Below are 20,260 nucleotides of genomic sequence, written 5' to 3' on the forward strand. Positions count from 1 at the left end.
TCCTTTTGACCAGCTTCACCTTCTGTTGTCCCTGTCATTAGCCAACCTCATTTCAGCAGAAGTCCATTACAAGTTACTATTCCCAAGCTTCCAGAGCCTTCTTGTGGATTGCATTTAAAGTCACAGAGAGGAAACACCATAATCTTCTAAAACGGGCTCCAGTCTCTGGGGAATGTTTTCTGGAGACCAGCTAGAATTTATGGATCTGCAAGACGGGACTGCCAATATTTTTATTTTGCCAAATAAGGACATTTTTTGAAAACAACTATTATTAATAATTATCATCCCATAAACAAAAAGTCATTTTAAGCACCTTCCAAGCAACAATGAGATAATCTCACAGTAAAGGCAGTCCTCTGCAAGAAAGGAAAGCTGACAGTGACATCAACATGTTCATAGGAGGCAGATACTTTTACGTGGGTCTGCATTACACTGCCTCGGTCCATTGCATTCGCATGAAAGCTGCCCTAAATGGCTTAGACATCCATCCTCTCTGAAAGCAAAGGAAAGGACTCAGAGGGATGTGGTGAGATTTTCTTCTACAGAATCTATGATTCTGTAACTTAATAAAATATCAAGTGTTTTCCATTTGCATCACGAACTCAATGATGTGTGTCTATTTGTAAAAATTGTGTGTGTGTACACATGTGTGTGTGTGTGTGTGTGTGTGTGTGTATACAGTGCAGTATGGATATAGTACTGTCACAGGCTGAACTGTGTCCCCCTAAAATTTGTATGTTGTAGCCCTAACCACCCCTAAACCTTAGAATGTGGCTACATTTGAAGACAGGGCCTTTACAAAAGGAACGAAGTTAAAATGAGGCCCTTAGGGTGAGCCCTAATCCAATCTGGTGTTCTTACAAAAAGTAATAAGGACACAGGGAGGGATGCCAGGGCCACTTGTGCACATAGGGACAGTGAGAGGATGGCCACCTACAAACCAGAGAGAGAGAGGCCTGGAACACATCCTTCCCTCAGCCCTCAGAGGAAACCAGCCCCTGATGACACCTTGATCTTGGACTTCAAGTCTCCAGAACTGTGAGGAAATAAATTTCTATTGTTTTAGCCACTCAATCTTTGATATTTTGTTATGAGAGCCCTAGCAAACTAATACAGTTTTGATTATTTAAACTGTCATAGGGGCGCCTGGGTGGCTGAGTCAGTTAAGCGTCTGACTTCAACTCAGGTCATGATCTCATGGTTCGTGGGTTTGAACCCCCCACTGGGCTCTGCACTGACAGCTTGGAGTCTGCTTCAGATCCTCTCTTTACCTCTTTCTCTACCTCTCCCCTGCTCTCATGCTGTCTCTCAAAAATAAATAAACATTAAAAAAACATAAATAAAAATGAAAAATAGATAAATAATAAACTGTCCTAGAAAGCCCATGAAAATTGACTTACTAAACCAACCACTTTTACTGTAACTAAACAACAAAAAATTTCTGGAAAGAAAACCCTTTTTGAAATGTCATTAACCTACCCCACTATATGCCATCTTCAACAATTTGTGACGTTCTCATCAACATGTCCTTCAAGAAGAACATGTTAAAATGAGTATGGGTCCATTCAGCCCAACGAGGATATTTTAAACACTATGAGTTCCATTATGAAAGATTTTGTGGGGTTTCAAAAGTCAAGGCCTATGCCCTGAAAGAATTCAGGCTTCTATTTGAAACCAAACTCTCCTCTGTTAAATATCGCCCCTTCAAATACACACACAGAGACGTTAAGGTGCAATGCAAAAGCCTGATGACACAGGCAGACAATACGTGAATAGGATTATCATGAAAGAGAGGCTCATTACAGCAAGGGGCCAGGTGGGGGAGGGCTCAAAGACAGTCCTCTGAGCTTTGCCTACTCTATTCCACCTGCCAGCCTGGACTGCCATCTACCCCCTACTCTGGATTCCTGCTAACCTTTGAGAATAATGCTCAGTCCCCCCCACCAGAGTCCTGCCCAAGCCCATGAGGATTGTCTCCCTTCATTCAAATCCTGTCATGTGGATTACCTGACTCTCTCACTTTAATAATGAGTATATAAGTCAGATTCCCTCAGGATAAGACTTTGCCTCTCCCTGAATTCTCATGCTGATTTATAGAGTTGTTATTATAAAACATCATGGCCAGGTGAATTACCATTTTAACAATACTAGGGAAACAACCACCCTTTCCATTTTAATTAGTGGAGTTTGTGAAACATTCGCCATAATAGGGCTAAGGAGAATGAGACTGGCCATATCTTAAATCACTTTGAGGACGATCTGGCAAATGAGCCTACTTTGTATTTACTGCTCATGCTATCTGTCTCCAAACAGCACACACTGTTCTTTACAGCCCTGAGCTGAATCATTCTTTTGACAAATAAGCCAAAAGGAGAAGGACCAGGTATTCCAATCTCTGTTCCACGGAAAAGGAAATTTAAACCAAAGCAGTGGTTTATTTAAGAGCTCCAGACCGAACCATAGGAAGGCTACACTTTCTCATGATCATCATATCCTCCTTTGTCTGGGATTCTTAAACTAAGGTGTATGTCTTTGTCTTTTCTAGTTTTTCCACCTACCATACCCACTGCCAACCTAGTACAGTCCCTAATTACAAGCAGACAGAGTCTGGCAGAGCAAGGCCAGCCAGGCTCCAGGCTCCCCCAGGCCTTCTCAACTGCAAGGAAGGACTGGCCAGAAGACAGCCAGACAGAGCCTTGCACAGCAACAGTCAGAAATGCCAGCTCCTTGCTCTGCCTGCCGAGGACTGGGGATATCAGCCCCCCAAGTCTCAGGACATACCTGGCTCATCCTCCCAGTTCAATGTTCCTACATCCAAGTCTGGAGTACATGTAAGTAACATCAAGCAAACAGACCGTTACTCTTTACTGTTTCAACCTAAGCATATATAATCCATACTCTGAGCTGGTGCAGCTGTGGGATCTGATCAAATGTCAATCCTATTTTTCTCTTCCAGTGCCCCTTAAAATGCATTCAAAAGAATGCATTTAAAAGACTTAGAAGGTTATATTTTCAAATTAAATAAGTACAGATATGTTATAGAGTAAACTGCAAATATCAAATGAATGTTCAAGAGAAATACATATTTGCTTCTGGTGGCCTTGGCCTATGCTTCAGACTCCCAGAAACATGGGTTAACTATCCTCTCCTACTGAGGTAATTTAATGGAGACTTTAGAGGAGCACTGGTTGGAATATATGTCGGTTTACATGATACAGCATCCCGATCTTCAGATTCACCTGTTGCTTTGTTTTTTTTTTTTTTCTTCCACACAAGAGAATTATATTGGGGGGGGGGTATCTACACAAATATTCATAGAAATACAGGTGCTGTTTACACCCACATATCCTCACTTATCTCTAATTTTTCTTTCTTGATCAACTAGGCAACTGTAGAGCTACCTGTAGGAAGCAGCCCCCTCAGCCTACCCCACCTCTGCCTTTAATTGTTGTTTTTGCTGTTACCAAGGACATGAAGAAAACAAAGGCACCTTTGAGGAGAGTGATTATTTGAAGCTTATAAATTATTTTCACTTGAAGGGTTACAAGATTTACTAATGTTCTCCAGTCAGGTGAAAATCGCATAGATCTTGGTAACAGAGGCACAAGCAACAATTCAACTCAGACTTTAACTAAAATCCATAATTTTAGTATTTCATAAAAAGATGCTCAACTTCTGTTTTTTTACTTCACATCTCAGCAACACCATAATGGATTGAAGAATCATGTTTGCAAGGAAGGAGAAGCAAAAATGCATACTTTCCCCTCTTTCTAATAGGACTAAGCAGTTCTTATTCTCTAGTCAAGAAGAAAAATCACTTTGCACCCTGACATAAGCTAAAAATAACATGACCATCCTGTTTGAAAGTTGGTCCCCCAGATAACAAAACCTTGAATATGTCCCATAAGCCTGGGCTCCCTAAGGGAAACCATTTCTTTCTCCTGATTGTTTGTTATGGGGTGTCTGAAGATAAGTCATAACTGTGGGGAATACAGTAATCATGTGCGAAAGTTGCTTTCAACCATGAACAAAAGACTAATGGACACTTGAGAACTCTGAAAATCTTATGGGGTATTTTCTTTCAAGTATTCATTGTATTTTTATTTGATGAGTCAATCTTCTGAAGCCTAACACCCCTGCACTCTGGGCAAGTAAATATTTTCTTTCCTTTTCTAAACGCTCCTACCTCCAAGTCTGGAGTACATGTAACATCAAGCGAATAGACCGTTACTCTTTACTGTTTCGACCTAAGCATATATAATCCATACTCTGAGCTGGTGCAGCTGTGGGACCTGATCAAACGTCAATTTTATTTTTCTCTTCTGTTGCCCCTTAAAATGCATTCAGTGGATTCATCCTCCCTGTCTTCAGATGAACACTTGAGTAGATCCTTGGGTAGACGTTTCTGCTCAAGCAACCACTTCAAAGTCCCAAAAGAATTCAAGTTTGCAGTCTGGAAATAAAAGAAACTCCAACCTGGTTATAACATTAAATCTCCTTCCCTATGCCAGCTAGGTCCCGCTGCCCGCTAGTCTCTGCAGGGATTGGGGGAATATTGATCTCTTTTCTTATTCTCCCCTTTATGTGCAACTGCTTGTCAGTTTATCACCCTGCCAAAATCAAAGTAGGGGCCAGGACTATATGGCCCCTCTGTTTATGGGTACTTTAATGATACTCACTTTCCTTCAGCTGACTGCTCACTCTTCCTTAGTCTCTGGATTTCTGGAAACTCTAGCTGCTGGGGTGCCCTCACTCCTGGGCTGAATTTAGAGTGGCTCCAGGTCAGCCCTCTTTCCTACATGGTCCCACTTGGTCCCACAGGAAGGTCTATGATATCTTTTGCCCTAACAAACTCTGCGAAGGCAGGTGATCCTACTGCCCAGGCCACCACATGAGCCCCAAATGCAAGAAACACCTGTACAGTTCTTGTTGTACAAGAAACTAGTGTTTCTTCAAAAGTCCCCCTTGCTGGATTTGGGATGAAGGAAATGATCTTTCTGAATAAATCTCTTTAATAAAGCCTCCTCTCATAATCCTCATATTCTTGAAGCAGCCAGTGGGGTATGTTATGCAAAAGTTCTCAAATATATACACTAAAATTTCTACTTGGTGGTCTAGCACTGTCTTTTGGAATTTCACATAATTTGAATGTGTGGCTCAGTCAAAACTTTACTTCAGTACCCTACTTACATACCCATACACACAAATGCATAGACTATAATTTCCAATTATTTTTAAAGTTTATTTACTTTTATGTATCTAGTAAAGTTGAGGAATTTGAGCATTGAAAGGGGCAGAGACATGGAAGTCAATACTCTCTCACTGGGGGGGAATACTCTCTCAGTCCTGACAGAAAATCACCTAAAATTGGCTTGATCTGATACTGAGAACAAACCTACTTCCTCTTCTCCAGATATCTGAGGACTGGTCTCATAACTGGCCAAGGCTCCTCTCTGCCAGGCTACATACTTATTGTTCCTCACATGGCCTAGTCTTCAGATCCTCATCATCTAGGTCACTTTGCTCTGGATGCTGCAAAGTTAGTTTCTGTCCTCCATTAAGGGGCCACCAGAAGGGGATGCTGTGTGGAGGGAGCCTAGGCTCCCATGATCCAGTCATCACAGGTTTGAGGTAGATGGTAGTAGTTAAGGGCCCAGGTTCTAATCCCAGCTCTACTGTTTACTGGCTATGTAATCTTAAACAAATTATTTAATCTTTCCGTGCTTCAGCCTTCTCATCTGTTACCGGAGAATGGTGATAATTATATTCCCTACTTCATGAAGTTGTTACAGGGATTGAGATAAAATTGTGAAACACTCATAATTATGCCTGGCACATAATAAGCTCCACACAAATGTCCGTTTAAAAAAAAAAAAGACCTGTCATTGTCATTGCAACCCAAGTTTGCGACTGAGTAGCTACTTTACATTATGGTCCTTTCAGGGCTTGGTGAGCCACTGAAATCCTTGGGTTTTTTTTTCTTTTACGTGAATTATGAATTGCTACTCACTGGGGTCACTCCATCTTTTACTTTTTAAATTGACTGTGAACCTAAATGCAGGACTAGGCCTTCAGCCTTCTAGTATTATTATCTCTTGCCCAGATATAAAATGTGTCTCATGGAGTATCCTGCCAGATTTTTACTTGCCACATCTCTGATAAATGTCTCCTCTATGCTTTCTCCTGATAAATAATACCAAGGAGTTGCAGGGACAGGGAAAGAGCCTTGTTGTACATCCTCTATTCCCTTACTTTATCCTTAGGGATAGTATGAGACTTTGCAAAATGCTTCTGCAAAGGCAGGACACTCTTTGGGCCATCTGTAATGAGGAGCAGGGACCAGTGACTAAATTATTTGTATGTCTCTAGCTTTGGGAAGCCCCATTTGTAAAATGTAAATAGCAACATCCACCTAGCTGTGAGAAGTAAAGGAGATTGTGCCCAAAAGTGGGCACTAGGGCACTAGGAAGCAGCTTGCCAAGTCACTGCCATACTGAAAACATTAAAAGGTCAAAAATAAACATTCTCTAGAAGAAATAGCATATTGGGCCACAAAATCAGTCTCAACAAATACAAGAAGATCCAAGTCATATCATGTACCTGTTCTGACCACAACACTATGAAACTAGAAGTCAACCACAGAAAAAAATCTAGAAAGACCAGAAAGACATGGAGGTTATATAACATTCTACTAAACAATGAATGAGTCAACCAGGAAATAAAAGAAGAAATAAAAAGATATATGGAAACAAATGAAAATGAACATAATGGTCCAAAATATTTGGGCTTCAGCAAAAGTGGTCCTAAGAGGGAAGTATATAGCAATACAGGCCTACCTTATGAGCAACAAAAATCTCAAGTAAAAACCTAACCTTACACCTACAGGAGCTAGAAAATGAACAACAAGTGAAGCCTAAAGCCAGCTGAAGGAAGGAAATAATAAAGGTTAGACCAGAAATAAATGATATAGAGACAAAACAAAAACAAAAACAATAGAACATTAGAACAAATCAATTAAACCAGAAACTGGTTCTTTGAAAAAAATCAACAAAATTGATAAACCTCTATCCAGACTTACCTAGAAAAAGTGAAAAGAACTCAGATAAATAAAATCACAAATTAGAGAGAAGAAATAACATCCAACACCACAGAAATACAAACAATTATAGGAGAATACTATGAAAACTATATGCCAACAAATTGGACAACCTAGAGGAAATGCACAATTTCCTAAAAGCATATAACTACCAAAACTGAAACAGGAAGAAATAGAAAATTTGAACAGACTGATACCTAGCAAAGAAATCAAATCAGTAATCAAAAAACTCCCAACAACAGCAGTCCAGGACCAGATGGTTTTACAGGTGAATTCTACCCAACATTTAAAGAAGAGTTAATACTTATTATTCTCTGGGAATGCAAGCTGGTGCAGCCACTCTGGAAAACAGTATGGAGGTTCCTCAAAAAACTAAAAATAAAACTACCCTACAACCTGGCAATTGCACTACTAGGTATTTATCCAAGGGATACAGGTGTGCTGTTTCGAAGGGACACATGCACCCCCATGTTTATAGCAGCACTATCAACAATAGCCAAAGTATGGAAAGAGACCGAATGTCCATTGATGGATGAATGGATAAAGAAGATGTGGTATACATATACAATAGAGTATTACTCAGCAGTCAAAAAGAATGAAATCTTGCCATTTGCAACTACGTGGATGGAACTGGAGGGTATTATGCTAAGTGAAATTAGTCAGAGAAAGACAAATAACATATGACTTCACTGACATGAGGACTTTAAGAGACAAAACAGATGAACATAAGGGAAGGGAAACAAAAACAATATAAAAACAGGGAGGGGGACAAAACAGAAGAGACTCATAAATATGGAGAGCAAACTGAGGGTTATGGGAGGGATTGTGGGAGGGGGGATGGGCTAAATGGGTAAGGGGCACTAAGGAATCTACTCCTGAAATCATTTTTGTACTATATGCTAACTAATTTGGATGTAAATTTAAAAAAAATAAAAAGTAAAACAAGTTTAAATAAATAAATAAATAAATAAATAAAATACTTATTCTTCTCAAACTATTCCATAAAATAGAAAAGGAAGGAAAACCTCCAAAATCATTTTATGAAGTGAACATTACCCTGATGCCAAAACCTGAGAAAGAAAGTACAAACAAAGAGAACTATAGGCCAATCAATATTTCTGATGAACACAAATGCAAAAATCCTCAACAAAATAGTAGCAAACCAAATCCAATAGTACATTAAAAAAATAATCCACCATAATCAACTTGGATTTATTCCTGGGTTGCAAGTGTGGTTCATATTTGCAAATCAATCAATGAGATACATCACATTAATATAAGAAAGGATAAGAACCCTATGGTTATTTCAATAGATGCAGAAAAGCACTTGACAAAGAACAACATCCATTCGTGATAAAAACTCTCAACACAGTAGATTTAGAGGGAGGATACTTCAACATAGTAAAGGCCATATATAGCTAATATCATCTTAAATGGAGGAAAAGTGAGAACTTTTCTTCTATGATCAGGAACAAGACAAGGATGTCCATTTTCTCCACTTTTGTTCAATATAGTACTGGAAGTCCTAACCACAACAATCAGACAACAAAAATAAATAAAAGTCATCTAAATCAGCATGGAAGAAGTAAAATTTTCACTATTTGCAGATGACATGATACTATATAAAGAAAACCTGAAAGACTCCACCAAAAACTGCTAGACCTGATTAATGAATTTAATAAAGTTGCAGGATACAGAATCAATGTACAGAAATCTGTTGCATTTTTATACACTAATAATTAAGTAGCAGAGAAAGAAATTAAGAAAACCATCCCACTTACAACTGCACGAAAACCAATAAGATACCTAGGAATAAACCTAACCAAAGAGGTGAAAGACCATACTCTGAAAATTATAAAACACTGATGAAATAAATTGAAGATGACGAAATAAGTGAAAAGACATTCCATGCTCATGGATTGGAAGAACCAATATTATTAAAATGCCTGTACTACCCCAAATAATCTATACATTTAATGCAATCCCTATCAAAACACCAACCGCGTTTTTCACAGAACTAGAATAAAAATCCTAAAATTGTATGGAACCACAAAAGACCTCGAATAGCCATCTTGAAAAAGAAATACAAAGCTGGAGGCATCATAGTTCTATACTTCAAATTATATTGCAAAGCTGTAGTAATCAAAACAGATGATACTGACACAAAAATAGACACACAGATCAATAGAACAGAATAGAAAACCCAGAAATGAACCCACAATTACATGATCAATTAATCTTCAACAAAGCAGAGAAGAATATCCAATGGAAAAAAGACAGTCTCTTCAACAAATGGTGTTGGGAAAACTGGACAGCCACATGCAAAAGAATGAAACTGGACCATTCTCCTTCACCATATACAAAAATAAACTCAAACTGGATGAAAGACTAAATGTGAGACCTGAAACCATAAAAATCATTGAAGAAATAACAGGCAGTCATTTCTCTGACATCAGCTGTAGCAACTTTTTCTAGATAAGTCTCCTGAGGGAAGGTAAACAAAAGCAAAAATAAACTATTAAGCTATGTCAAAATAAAAAGCTTCTGCACAGCAAAAGTAACAATCAACAAAAGTAAAAGGCAACCTACAGAATGGGAGAAGATGTTTGCAAATGACATATCCAATAAAGAATTAGTATCCAAAGTTTATGAAGAACTTATAAAACTCAACACCCAAAAAACAAATAATCCAATTTAAAAATGGGCAGACGACATGAATAGACATTTTTCCAAAGAAGACACAGATGGCCAACAGACACATGAAAAGATGCTCAACATCACTGATCACCAGGGAAATGCAAATCAAAACTTCAATGAGATATCACCCCACACCTATCAGAACGACTAAAATCAACAACACAAAAAAACAAAACAGGCTTTGCCAAGGATGTGGGGATAGGGGAGCCCTTTTGTACTATTGGTGGGTATGCAAACTGGTGCAGCCACTCTGGAAAACAGTATGGAGCTTCCTCAAAAAGTTAAAAATAGAACTACCCTACAATCTAGTAATTGCACTACTAGGTGTTTGCCCAATGAACACAAAACATTAATTCAAAGGGATACATGCACCCTAATGTTTATAGCAGCATTATATACAATAGCCAAATTATAGAGCCCAAGTGTCCATCGACTGATGAATGGATGAATGGATAAAGAAGATGTGGTATATATAAGCAATGGAATATTACTCAGCCATAAAAGAAGAATGAAATCTTGCCATTTGCAACGACATGGATAGAGCTAGAGAGTATTGTGCCAAGCAAAATAAGTCAATCAGGGAAAGACAAATACCATATAATTTCACTCATGTGTAGAATTTGAGAAACAAAACAAATGAGCAAAGGGGGGGGGGAGAGAGAGAGGCAAATCAAGAAACAAACTCTTAACTATAGAGAACTGATGATTACCAGAGGGGAGGCAGGTGGGGGGAATAGGTGAAATAGGTGATGGGGATTAAGGAGGGCACTTGTGATGAGCACGGGGTGTTGTATGAAGTGTGGAATCATTATACTTTACACCTAAAACTAGTATTACACTGTATGTTAACTATCTGGAATTTAAATAAAAACTCTAAAAAAATAAATAAAAGGTTAAAAATAAGGAATTTATAGAGGAATTCTGATTGGCAAAATATCAGGCCTAGAGAAATGGGGAAGAGGAAGGCTACATTTTCCAGAATGTGCAGATGATACAATTTGCAAAGTGAAACCGCACCATGAGCAGAGTGGGGGTAGCCTAGAAGGATGAAGAGGGACATCCAGGGATAGGTATGGACACCCCTACAGAGGCAGCAGGATGGACAACACAGAACAATACACACACACATTTGATAAAACAATACTCTCCCTTGCACATGCAATGCACTTGATGTTTTCTCTCCCCTGCTATTTAATTTCACGTTTAAAAAAAAAAAAAATGCTGATGATGGAGCACCTGGGTGGCTCAGCTGGTTAAGCATCCAACTCTTGATTTTGGCTCAAGTCATGATCTCACATTTCACGGGACTGACTCTGCATCAGGCTCCATGCTGACAGTGCAGAGCCTGCTTAGGATTCATTCTCTCTGTCTCTCTCTCTCTCTCCCAGTCTCTTTCCCTCTCTCTCAAAATAAATAAAATAAACTTTTTTTTAACATTTATTTATTTTTGAGACAGAGAGAGACAGAGCATGAACGGGGGAGGGGCAGAGAGAGAGGGAGACACAGAATCGGAAGCAGGCTCCAGGCTCTGAGCCATCAGCCCAGAGCCCGATGCGGGGCTCGAACTCACAGACCGCGAGATCGTGACCTGAGCCGAAGTCGGACGCTCAACCGACTGAGCCACCCAGGCGCCCCCAAAATAAACTTTTTTTAAAATGCTGGCGCAACTCACTACATTCATATCATTACCCTATATGAGTTATAACCCACATTTGAAAAACAACGAGGTATGGCATGCTCCAATCTACAAACGGGTAAGTCTCTAGAAAAGAGAAATCGTTTGACATAAATTGTCTTTGCAAATCCTTTCCTGGGTGGTCTTTAGCTTTCTCCTTTAAAAATTTGTTCTGAAACACTGCCAGGATTCAATGTTTCCCTCTTTTGAAAAGTCTGGTTGGGGTTCTCCTCTCTCAAGCCTGCTTTAGGTGAATGCTTTCACTGCTCTAGGATGCCTGTTTTTTGGCCTGGAACAATCCAGCCCAGTCCTGGGTTTCAAGACCTCTTAAAGGGGTCTTATTTCTTTGCTCCCAGAAAGAAACAAACTGGGAGCAACTCTGCCTTCTCCTCCACCTGCTGGTATCCTGTCATCTTCCATAAACATTGGATGATCAGGGCATAACCCCTTGATGTGGATACTCCAACTCATGGTGGCCTCTCCCATCCTGGACCTTACCGGTGGCAGGCCCAGGCCACTTTCCTACCTGTGTTCTTAGTAAGGAACCCCTTGTGATGTACCTAAGGGGCACTAGCTTCACAGTCCTAGTTTCCAGGCCTCTACTCCCACTATTAACTGGAGGATTCAGTTGGAAAACTTGTATCTCAACCTAAGCATTTTTCACATGCAAACTGGAAATACTATCACTTACCTTTGGGGTTTTCATAAGGATTTATAGATGGAAGTTCCCCTCTCTTCCCTGGAATAGCATTGGCAATTTCTCCCAACCCCCCTTTGCTTTCAGGACACCATTAAATGTTTCCTTATGTCATGAGATTAAATCCAGAGTAATAGCTGGGATTCCTCGAGTCTTCTAAACTGCTTAGGAAACCACAAAGCCTCAAAACAACTTTCTAACGAGGCGATCTTTTGTCTTCCTCAATTAATTATGCGGCAAGGATGGAAAAGGAAGAAAAACGAAACCGGTATTTCCCTCTAATCAGTAAAATGACCTGCAGGCAGGCTCCCTAGCGCAAACGAAATGAATTAACTGTCAAGCCAGGGTTGATTCCGAGAACCCTGCCCACCGCAGGGGGCGTGCACCCCGGGCCAGCGGACAGCGCACTTCCCCTGGATGCGTAGGGTCCCCGCGCCCAGAAGGGCTCTCAGCTGTAGGGCACAAAGGTGGCAGTCAGACCAGGGCGTGGAAAGTTTTCTCACGGGCGGGGGAAGGTGTTCCACGGCCTTCCCATGGAGCGGAGGAAACCCACCCAAGCCGAAGCCCGAGCCCCGAGCGCCACCGCTCCCAGCCTTTTCGGACGGGCTCCGGCGGGACGCTCACATCAGCGGGCTGCGAGGAAGGTTATAAACTTGGGTGCTCTCCACGGGGTCTCACTCTTCTCCTGCGCACCTCCAAAGCCTCAATTTTCTCCTTCCCACTCCCATCCTCCCAAACATCCCCCAACTAAAGTCCACCCCCAAACCCAACGGAGCCCGACTGCCTGCCTTCTCTCAAGCCTCCCGCACCCAGTGCCTCGGCTCTGCGTGGTCCCGGGCGCCCCGTCCCGCCCGCGGTTACCGGCTGGCGCTCCCCGGCCCGCGGGCGCCGCTCCTCCGAGGTGCGTGAGCTTCGCCAACGCCTCCACCTCCTCCCGCGGCCCCGGGCTTGGCGAGTCGCTCCTGGCGCCGCGGTGCGGCGGGGACGCGCGCTCCCGACCTGCAGGCGAGCTGGCCCGGGGATGCCGAGGCCCAGAGGAGGCGAGCTTTGCCGAACCCTGCCCCTCGCTGTCTGGATAAGAGCTTTCCGCCAAGAAAGGGAAAAGGGATCCGAGAACTCTTTACCCTCCCCATCTCTGCAGTGGGTCCCTCAGGCCGATTTTGACTAATGAGCTGAGCAAGGAGAGGGCAGCATGAATGAGATTTATGAGAAATCCTCAGCGTTGGATTCAAGTTCAGTAAGGCCGGGCTCCTCTAGCACGAGCTGCTAGAATTACCTCAATTTCAGTTTCTTCTCTTGCTTCCAGGTACCGGTGCCAACGGACAGTCTAAATGTCCCCCAAACAGGGCCTCAAAAGGATAGGACTGGACCAAGAAAGAGTAGTTTCAAGTTAGCAGAAGTGGCTGTCTCCTCCCTTCCAGTAAATCTTTACTGGATTCGTATTCCATGCCAGACGCTGATCTGGGTGCTGTGGATACTATCTCCTGGAGCTTGTCTTCTAGTAAAGAGACACTCAATAAACATAAATAAAATATGCAGTATGCGCCATGGCAATAAATGCTACCGAGAAAGAATAACTCAGGGAGCAGATAAAGAACGTTGATGGCTGTGGTCGGAGGTGGCCCCAAGTGAAGGTGGCTCTTGAGTATGTAAGAGATGGACCACGGGAATCTACCCCAAAAACCAAGAGCACACTGTACACACTGTATGTTAGCCAATTTTGACAATAAATTATATTTTAAAAATATTGAAAAAAAAAAAAAAGAACTGAGATAAGAGAGCAAATCCTGCTGGCATCTGGGAGAAAGCCCTTGCTGCGTTCCTCTCACTGAGATGTTCTTTATTGTGGGAGGCATTTCCTTTACTACGCATAGGCGCCCTATCAGGCAGTATTATTACCATTTTACAAATGAGGAAAGTGTAGTTTAGGGAGGTTAAATGAATTGCCTGAGGTCACAGATTATGGTAAATGGAGGAGCTTCCCTTCAAACTCAGGAAGCCTGGTGCTCCAGAACCATGGTTTAACCAGAACCACAGGGCAGTGGGGAAAATGCAACATTAGCAGCACGCAGGCAGGCAGGCAGGCAGGCTGGCGGCGGTGTGATTAACTCCATCTCTCAGTGTCAGAAAAAGATTCCCCGTGTCACTGACTTTTTTGAAAAAGCTAGTTCCATTATTACGTGTCATATGAAACATCTTGCAAACATCTTTACAGCTGTGTGTGTGTGTATAATCCTCACCCTCATCCTCAGACAGGGTAATTCTCAATGACATAATCTGACCATCTGTGATGAGATTCTCGAGTCCTTCCCCAACTCTGTGCATCGCTCCTGCTCCTGTTTATGCAGACGCAATCTGTCACCCATGCAGTGGAGCCTGCACAGCACGACATCAGAGAGCAGAGCCACAAAATTGGGGGCGCTGAGAGGCAAAGGGGCAAACCAGTCTCCGCCTCAGAGTCAGAATCTGATGGCCGCTTTGGGGCAGAGTGCCAATGGCTCCTGAGGCAGAGAACAGGGGCACATTGCACTATGTGGCAGAGGCCACTGAACATCAGTTTCAGAGGCTAGAACTGCCGCATCCAGTGGGAACAGCACCGTCAGTAGGATGGTCGAACTCCTGTTTCTCTGCTAAGTATTTCTGCCCTCCCACAGCTACACCCATTCCCTTCTCCTCTCCCCCAGTGCCAGCAACATCTTCCTACCTGGAGTTTGGCTATTAAATAGTCTCCTCTTATTCCTCCATAGCCACCCCCCTCTCTCTCTATATATAGATATAGATGATACAGATATATGTAAAGTTTATTTATTTTGAGAGACAGAGCACGAGTGGGGGGAAGGGCAGAGAGAGAGAGAAGAGAGGGAGAGAATCCCAAGCAGGTTCTGAGTAGAACCCAGCACCGGGCTCCAACTCACAAAGCTGTCAGATCATGATCTGAGCTGAAACCAAGAGTCAGACGATTAACTGACTGAGCCAGCCAGGTTCCCCTGGCCTGATTTATATTTAATTTTTCCACAAGTCTTAGCATAGTACCTTGCAGTCAGTGGACCTTTAGTGAGTATTTTGTGAATTAATCTATAAGAATGCAACTTCAGTGTCTCTTACTTTTGTCTTTTCATTCCAAAATAGCTTTCAAGATCATGGTAATTTAGTGACAAGACTGAGTTACATGTAGCTATAGCTGTTGCTTGTCCGTAGAAATTGACAACAGTTTACTTTGAGGTAAATTCTATTTGCCCCATCCTGGAATTTGAAAACTGAGATTTAGGAGTAGATCCTAAGGGCTCTCATCACAAGGAAAGTTTTTTTCTGTTTTGCTTGTTCTTTTTACTGTATCCATATGAAAGGATAGATGGTAACTAAACTTACCGAGGTAATCACTTTGCAATACATGTGAGTCAAACCATTATGGTGGTTTATATATACAGTGATTCTGTCATTAATTAACTTATACAGTGATGTATGTCACTTATATCTCAATAAAACTGGAGGAACAAAGACAAGGAACAATAACAGAGTTATTGCACTCAAAGTTGCTTGCAATCTAGTAGAAGGGACAGACAAATTGGAAAATACTCAGACTTCAGTGTTATATAGCTTATAAAAGAGATGCATAGAGGTCCTAAAGGGACACTTTGTTTTAGCTTTGATAATGACAATAAGGATTCACTAAAAAGATAGAATATAATTTTAATTTTGAAGGATATAGTTTTTTATAATGAAAAAAAGCATATGGTAGACAAAGGGCATCTGCAAAAATATGGAAGCATGAAAAAATACTGTACATTCAGGGAATGACCGCAATGATTCGGGGTGGGGGGGTGCATCATGGTGAGAGCAGTACTGAGGGCAAGCTGGAAAGGTAAGCACAGCCAAAACACAAGGGGTCCATGGAGTCCACTACTCTCTTAAAATGTACAAAATCATGGATGTCTACGTACATGCATTTTCCAGGGAAGAGGTTTGATAGCTTTAGTCAAATTACCAAAGGGGTTGACTGACCCAGAGCCGGGAGGTGGCCTGCTGCACAATCCACAGAACACAGGTAACCCCCAGGAGGTTGCAACATCAGGATTGGGGGTGGGCACAAGGCTCACCCCACCAAATCACCTCCAAACATGGAGTGCATTGCCGGCCCTGGGCAAGGATGGCTGAACCCTTACCCTTCAGCACCTGCACCCAGATCCCCTCCAAGGGCAGAAGGAAGGCAGAGCTGGGCAGCCAACATACCAGAAGGAGGGAGCTGACAGCTCAGAACTTTTACCAGACAGCAGGACCACAGTGAACCAAGATTCTAAGCCCTCGGTGCATTGCCCCACCAGACTTGTGCCCCTACCCTACCTTCCTATGTTGAAGTCCTAACCCCCAATACCTCAGAATATGACTATATTTGGAGATAGGGCCTTTAAAGACGTAATTGAGGTCAAATGAGGTCATGTGAATGGGCCTTAATCCTATCTGACTTGTGTCCTTATAAGAAGAAGAGGTGAGGACACACAGACACTTGTGTACACAAAGGGATGACCATGGCAAGAGGCACCAAGAGGGAAGCCACATGCCAGCCAAAGAGGGAGGCCTTAGAGGAAATTAACCCTGCTGGCACCTTGATCTTGGACTGCCAGTCTCCAAAACAATGAAACAATAAATTTCTGTTGTTTAAGCCATCAAGTCTGTGGTATTTTGTTTGGCAGCCCTAAACATCTAATAGATTTACAAAACATAGATTCAAATTCAAAGATGAAAATTTTAAGAAATTCAGTATAGTGGCCACAGAGCATTAAATCTCAAATGAGGGCTTTCCTAAGCATGGAATGTCGTGCTGCTACACTGGTCACATCCCCCTGAAGCCAGGTCTTAGAAATAAGGGAGTGACAATCTGCAGACAATTTGGGATCTGGGAGTGGAGAGGTGTGGCTAAAGCAGTGGGAACGGATGAGACTGCCTCCCAGAAACACGAAGTGAAAAGACAAGAGAAGAGAAAGAGTTGATATCAGAAACATGGAACACAAACCTGGAAGGAAGACAGAGAAAGAACGATTAGAGAAATAAGAGATGAACAAGAGAAGGTGGAACCTGATGGAGAAATGGGCACTAGTGTCAAAGACCCAAGGTTAGGTGATTAAGAACTTGAGCCCATTGGTCTTTGCACAGAGGTCATGTGGTGGAAACAGGTCAGATTACTGTTGGTTAAAGAGTAAGGACGGCAATTATAGGCTACTCCTCTAAGGAGGCTGGGGAGGGGCTGGAAGTGGGACTGCTGGGGACCTCTGTGCAAGCACAGGAGGAGTCCAGGAGACTGAAATCCAGCCCCACGTTCTGTCACCCCATCAGCCTTCAGGTCAATGGGAGGTATTCTAGCAGAGGCACCAAACTGCCTAGCCTTGAATAACAAAGCTGTAGCTGGAGCTTTTCTTTTTATCTGTTTATTCTTGGGGCCCCCTCTCTTGTTTCGTGAGAGCAGGAACTGTTCTGTCTCCACCAGGGACTAGCTGCAGCACCTGGCACCCAGGAAGCACAGCAACATATGCTGAATAAATTAATGGAATGCAGAGTCAAGTGACAGGTTGTGTTTGTTTTGTTTTGTCTTCATTTATTTGTTTCAGATGAAAAAGTCTTAAACATGTTTATAGATTGAGAGCTTCCAGAAGGAAGAGAGAAGTTGAAGAAAGATTTGAGAGAGGAAAGAATTGATGAAATAAGATACTAGGGAATAGAGTAAGAAAATAAATCAACATAAATACTAGAAGCAAACATTTTTTTTTGTATCTGAATCATCCTTTGGGAAATTCATTTATTCATCTAGTGGTGACTACTTTGCTTTATCCTGGACCCTACTAGGGGGCACCTGGGTGGCTTAGTCAGCTAAGGTTTCAGCTCTTGGTTTCAGCTCAGGTCACAATCTCAGTTTGTGAGTTCAAGCCCCACATGGGGCTCCACACTGACAAAGCAGAGTCTGCTTGGGATTCTTTCTCTCCCCCACCCCCCACTGAAGTTCACTCTCTCTTTCAAATAAATAAACTAAAAAAAATTATAACCTGGACTCTACTGGGAATGGAGAACTTTTAGGAAGGGAGGTTGGATACAAAAGAAAGTGAAAGAGCTATTTCCTTCCAGCTATTCAGGATGGCACCTTCTAGTTGAAGAGATTTCTCATGGAAAAAGATAAACAATGATGAAACACAGCAACACAGCAATGATGGTCCCAACTGTTTGAGTAATAAAAAACAAAACAAAACAAAACAAAACAAAACAAACCCACAAAGATTCAGAAACAGAATGAATGGAGAGAAAACCTGGACACGTTAGGAAAATCTACTGCAGAGAAGGAGAGGAGATGGGGGAAAGGACGCAGAGAAGAAATAAAGGAAGGTGGATTCTGGCATGACCTGCTGATAATAGGTTGGCTGGCAGCTTTCACCATCTGGAAGGCGGGGGCTCAGTGTTGCCCCAGGACCTGGGACAGCTCCATTTATTTTCCGGTTAACGAGGACCCATGCCAAAGGGCCCCGCCAGGAAGCAATAAAAATGCAGACCTGTCTGAGAGAACGACACATCCCTAACGGCTAATGTGTCTGGGTGAGGAAAATTTGGCAGTTTCAGAGAGTCCAATAACATGGCAAGGACGCCCTAAAGGAAATGATGAGAAAGAAAAATAGACATTGTTCTCATATATTGAAGTGTATAACACAGTTACCTCTCTGACTTGATTGTTTTCTTCAAAGAATAGGATAATCCGTCACCAACCCATATCAAAGGCAAAATCACACACAACACACACATGGACGCAGGTGTTCCACCATGCAAAGTTCTCCAAGGGAGAAGCAAGCACAACTCACTTCATTGACATAGTTGTTCAATTAAGCTTCAGAAAATAGAATGGTGCGTGTTTCGAAATGCTGAGGCTTCTAAGATGTGAGCAGTTCAGGCTACAGTTGGTCATGTTCTAATCATGAATCTCTCCCAAGTCATTAATAGTGGTAGCTCTCCACCTAATTTCCTAGATGCTTTGAGCATTGTCACCTTTTTTCTTATTCTGCATAAACTGTATTTCATTGCCATCTCTTGGCTTTATACTATTGTTGTTTTTAAATTAGCACAATTATTTCTGAGTCTATGCAAACTGCTCTCCCTTGCCAACCATTTCCTTTTATTCCATGGAGCAAGGACACCAGGGCACACCATACACCTGCATGTGTACAAACAGGGCCGCTCCTCACGGTATCCATCCCGTTCCTCCCTTCCAGTGCCAGCACATTTGCTTGGAGCTTTCCTCTTGCTGCCTATTGTTCCTCTGGAACTGCACAGACTTCCACCTACAGAGCGTGGGACCAAGCAGACAAAACATCTAATGTATTTTTGTTCATGTTTGGCACTCAGTCAGGAAGATGGAGCTCTGAGCCTCTCTGAAATGTCAAGCTGAATACATTTTACACCACCAGAGAGAGACACAGTGCACCAAGGAGAAACCATAGCCTCGTGGTGATAACTTGTAGCCCCAGGCTCTAACGCTCTTGTATTTCTTTTTCTCAAAATCATATTGTGCGTTTTGGAGTGAATTTCTGGTGGCTTCTTAAGTGTTTACTATCACACGATAATGACGAAGCTTCTGTTTATTGGCTCTGGGCTCACTGACTCACTGACAACAAATGGAAAGCAGAGACTGGTTTGTTCTGGCTCCTTGCTTTCTATTATTCCTTAAATTATATCACAGCCAATATTAGGCATGCATGAATTATTTCAAAATGGAAAAACATATCTCTAGCTCTGCTATTAGAGATTATAGCCACATGCATGTCCCACATATCCATGCCTCTGTCTGCATGCCTGCCACCATGCAGGAAGGTAGGTGAGGACAAGATGAGATCTTGCAGCCCTGCATGGCTTCACCTTCCAACGAAGTCTACCTTTCTCCCACTTTTCTCTCTGATCCCTTTGCCTCAGGGGACTATTGCACTCATTATCTTTACATCAAAGATTTCTTTCTCTAGTTTTAGTTTACAACCAAGCCAGTATATCCCTGCCATTACAGAACATGCAGTCCCTAAAGTCCTACCTGCTTCAATGGCAGCTCACTGCCACCTGCCTTCACTGAATT

General features: G+C 42.2%; 1 protein-coding gene across 1 annotated transcript in view; it reads right to left on the minus strand.

The window, feature by feature from the left end:
- Nucleotides 1-13,254, minus strand: part of MRAP2 (melanocortin 2 receptor accessory protein 2) — a 54,671-nt gene extending 41,417 nt beyond the window's left edge. Inside the window, exon 1 of the mRNA XM_019442770.2 lies at nucleotides 13,027-13,254. The gene's annotated coding sequence lies outside the window, so the exon portion shown is untranslated. The remainder of the gene's footprint in view (nucleotides 1-13,026) is intronic.
- Between the last annotated feature and the right edge of the window lie 7,006 nt (nucleotides 13,255-20,260).

Source organism: Panthera pardus, unplaced genomic scaffold, assembly GCF_024362965.1.
Source record: "Panthera pardus isolate Hobbes unplaced genomic scaffold, ASM2436296v1 HiC_scaffold_17, whole genome shotgun sequence".
NCBI lineage: Eukaryota > Metazoa > Chordata > Mammalia > Carnivora > Felidae > Panthera > Panthera pardus.